At 37.3% G+C, this 4,553-nt stretch overlaps 1 non-coding gene across 1 annotated transcript; it reads left to right on the top strand.

The window, feature by feature from the left end:
- Positions 1–350: 350 nt before the first annotated feature.
- LOC119062491 (U6 spliceosomal RNA) lies at positions 351–453 on the top strand. The gene has a single exon (XR_005084986.2). It is a non-coding gene; the product is annotated as a U6 spliceosomal RNA (small nuclear RNA).
- Positions 454–4,553: the final 4,100 nt, after the last annotated feature.

The following is a 4,553-nucleotide window of genomic DNA, read 5'->3' as shown; positions in this document are numbered from 1 at the left end:
GGTACCTTAACTCTGAAAGCCTGGAAATCATGTTTAATTAGTTTCCTTTTGTCATCAGTGGACAATACATGATAAAAAGGTAATATTTACACTTGTCAAGGGAGCACTGACTTGGGAACAAGCTTCTCCGAAGTCAGCATTCAGAGAGACCATCCTTCCTAGAGGAATGATGAAATATAATTTAGTAGGAAGAAGGATATGTATTCATCTCATGCTCATCCTGCAGTGCTTTACATATGTGTGTATTAATTTAGTTCACAAATACACAGCTTATTTTCCTCCCTATCATCATCTTGAAGTGTCCTTCACTGAACTCTAAGTGTGGATTAAGATTTTCATCACTTCTATGCTTGCTTTGGCAGCACATATACTAAAATTGGAATGATACAGAGAAGATTAGCATGGCCCCTGCGCAAGGATGACATGCAAATTCGTGAAGCCTTCCATATTTTTAAATGTTGGAGAGGGTGTGGGGAAAAGGGATCCTTAGTTCACTGTTGGTGGGATTGCAGACTGGTACAACCATTATGGAAAACAGTATGGAATTTTCTCAGAAAAATAAAAATCGACCTGCCTTTTGACCCAGCAATTCCACTGCTAGGATTATATCCTAAGAATCCTAAAACATTAATATCAAAGAACCTATGCACCACAATGTTCATAGCAGCACAATTTACAATAGCCAAGAGTTGGAAGCAACCTAGGTGCCCATCAGTAAATGAATGGATCAAAAAATTGTGGTACATATACACAATGGAATTCTATGCAGCAGAGAGAAAGAAGGAGCTACTACCCTTTGCAACAACATGGATGGAGCTGGAAAGCATTATGCTGAGTGAAATAGACCAGGCGTTGAAAGACAAATACCATATGATCTTACCTTTAACAGGAAGCTAAACAACAAAAAAATAAGCAAGGAGAATAAAAACAAAGACACTGAAATAGAGAACAAGTGGGCAGTGACCAGAGGGGAGAAGGAAGGGAATTTAAGGGGGAAAAAGGGGAGGGATTTTGAGGAACAAGTATGAAAGACACAGGGATGAAGACTAGGGCGGGAGGAAATGGGAGGGAGGTGGGGAGCAGGGGGCGGGGGGGGGCTGGGATGGGAGAAATAGACAAAAAATGTACTTGAAAAATAACTAAATAAAATTAAAATTTTTTTCATCACTTCTTATTTTACAACATCTACCCCTCAGTGAATGCATGTTTTGCAACAGGGGAATTTAAGTTTTCTATTTAGAGATATTACACAGAAATGGGTCTTGTGTTTGTACTGCAGTCTGCTCTTTTGAGTTTGGCTGTAAACAAATATTCCCTAACACTCAATATGAAAAGACAGAAGTATTAAGTCAGATATCCAGCTGTTTCAGGACTCCAGAAAAAGAATCATTTGAGACATTACCACCATATATAATTTGAGAAATGACTGCTGTTTTCCAACCTCATTCTTGTTCATTTTCTGGGTGTTTTAAATCCCCAAATATAGTTAATCTTGTGCCCTAGATTAAGGATTTGTTTTGTAAGCTATTCAAACATTTCTTTCCTTGTTTTCCAAACTCGGGGTACCTGGAGGACAAGCTGTGCTAGCAGGACCTTCATAAATCTGATGAGCACTGGACCTTTAACAAATTATCACACCTTGATGATAAAGTAGGAGAAAAGGAACTTTAATTGGCTTACAGTTATCATTATAAAAATCTGTTATTTACAAGCAGTGCTAAGTGTGGATGTCGAGTGAGAAGATGTGACAGATCTGTAATGTAGCTAATGAAAAGTTTGGTCCCTAATCACAGAATTCAATTAATAATTTGGCATGGAGATGAGAAAAGGACAAAAATACAACCATCTCCCCTTTCGCCACTCTGACATACCAAAATATGGGCATGTCTGCCTCTCTGTTTGTCTCATCTGAAATAATTTCTGCAAACCCTTTCCTTCCCTGTTCTCTCTAACTACTTCTGAAATGTGTTTGGCATACCTTAAAATCACATCTATTTTTCAAGTTCTTGTTCCAATGCATCAACCTGTCTATATGATATTTGGTTCATTTTCATAAGACTTTGATTATATTCAGATATTCCTAACATGTCTTTATAATTTTTCAATGGCTGAGATGATTCTAGTACAGCCAATACCTTTCACAGTAAGAATAGTGATCTTAGCTGACAAAGGCAGTGCAGATCCCACTCTTTCCAAGGAGTACAAAATTTCAAGTCTCTTGTGTGCATTTTTAATTAATCTAATCTGATTGAGGTTTATTTTTCCTTAGTAAGCATGTTCCCATCTCAGCCTTGGAGTTTGGACTTAAATAATGATATTTCAGAAAATCATAATGTGAACTTCTTAGGTAAAAACAAAAGAAAGCAAGGATGTAATTGCTAATTGTACACAAGAACACAAAAGTCAGATATGCTGGGGTTTCTTTTTTTTTCTTCTCTTTAAAAACAAATTTCTCCATGTTTGGGTTTCTAATGGATGTCCATAACCATATGTGTGTGTGTTTATTTATTATTTTTTTTACAAATCTAATAATAAAGATGGAGCATTTATTTTCTAATGCGAGTGTTGTGGTTGCTGCTATGCATGCTCTGATTATATCTGGTCTTCAGGAGAGAAGTGGGGGTTGGAGGTTTAATTTAAATGATTACATCTCCTTTCAATGTCAGTCCTTCATTTTCTGTAGCTGGAGTCAACAATGTTGTGCCACTTGTAAGGTCCACTTAACCTGAGCATCTCCTTCTTTCTCCATTCCTCTACTGCTGTGTCCTAAAGCAACTGATTTTCTTACTGGATTTTTTACTGATACAATGGATATAATTTGGGAGCCTTTGACAGAAACACTTGAAAGTTGAAAAAGTCATTAATTTCATTTTGGTTCTTTTATTTTTCTTTCTTTTTAAAAAATATTATTTATTTATCTTTAGAGGGGAAGGGGAGAGGGAGAGAAATATCAATGTATGGTCGCCTCTTGTGTGTCCCCTGCTGGGAGCTGGCCTGCAACCTAGGCATGTGCCCTGACTGGGAATCAAACCGTGGTTGCTTGATTCCCAGGCCCATGCTCAATCCACTGAGCTACACCAGCCAGGGCCATCATTTTGCTGCTTTTATTTTTCAAGTCAAAGGATCTCAAACATAACTGCTGTGAAAAATAAAAGCTATTAATTGATCGCCTTGAAGTTTTGTGTTTCAGATGTCACAGATTAAGGGCGAGCTCTCTCTTGGGGATAGACAGACATAAAAACTTAACTATAACTATTATCTAAGGCTGGAGTTCCCCCAACCTGTGCCCAGGTCTATTCTTTTCTCCTCTAGTGTTCTGCCTTTGAGCATTGAGTTTCCATTTGCAGTTTATGACTACTTTTTCCTGATAATTGAAGTGTTTTTTTTTTACCTTTTCCACCCACTCCTCCATTTCCCTGTCTTTGGGCAACCATCACTTTGCTCTTTTGTTTGTTTTTTAAGAGCCACATATAAGTGAAATTATGCAGAATTTGTCTTTGACTTCTTTTACTTAGCATAATACCCTCTAGGTTGAGAGGTCATCATGTTTTTTAGCAATATTTTCCTGATAGCATTAAATTCAATGCCTGGTAAAAAAGGACTATACATACCTCTCCAATTTATTTCTCTGGAACATTTTATATTCTTTTAGTGATGATAAAAATCAAGAAAAATTAAGATTTCATAACAATGATAGACTATGCAAATATTCTCATAAATTTTAGATCAGTTTCTCTAAGGAATTTATAAAAATTTTATGTACTTTTTAAGTTTCTGCTTTATATAGCCTACAATTCCTTTTGCCTTTTTTATATTTAAATTTTCTATTTAATTATTGTTTGAGTACAGTTTTCTGTCTTTTACTTCCATCCCAGCCCACCCCTCCAGTCTCCACACCTCCCTCCCATTTCCACCCCTGTTAGTTTTTGTCCATGTGTCCTTTATACTTGTTCCTCTAAATCCCTCCAATTTTTCCCCCTTAAATTCCCTCCCCTCTGGTCACTGTCCCCCTGTTCTCTACTTCAGTGTATTTGTTTTTATTTTGCTTGCTTGTTTGTTTTGTTGTTTAGCTTCCTGTTAAAGGTGAGATCACATGGTATTTGTCTTGAAACACCTGGCCTATTTCACTCAGCATAATGCTTTCCAGTTCCATCCATGTTGATGCAAAGGGTAGTAGCTCCTTCTTTCTCTCTGCTGCATAGAATTCCATTGTGTATATGTACCACAATTTTTATAATTAATTTTATTTAGTTATTTTTCAAGTACAGTTTTTGTCTATTTCTCTCATCCCAGCCTCCCCCGCCCCTTGCTCCCCACCTCCCTCCCATTTCCACTCCCCTTAATTCTCATCCCTGTGTCCTTCCTATTTGTTCCTCCAAATCCCTCCCCCTTTTTCCCCTTAACTTCCCTTCCTTCTCCCCTCTGGTCACTGTCCCCTTGTTCTCTATTTCAGTGTCCTTTTTTTTTCTGCTTGCTTGTTTGTTTTGTTGTTTAGCTTCCTGTTAAAGGTGAGATCACATGGTATTTGTCTTGAAACACCTGGCCTATTTCAC

This window comes from Artibeus jamaicensis, unplaced genomic scaffold (assembly GCF_021234435.1).
Source record: "Artibeus jamaicensis isolate MK-2021 breed Jamaican fruit bat unplaced genomic scaffold, CSHL_Jam_final contig_60, whole genome shotgun sequence".
NCBI lineage: Eukaryota > Metazoa > Chordata > Mammalia > Chiroptera > Phyllostomidae > Artibeus > Artibeus jamaicensis.
This window is presented reverse-complemented; position numbering and strand designations above follow the sequence as displayed.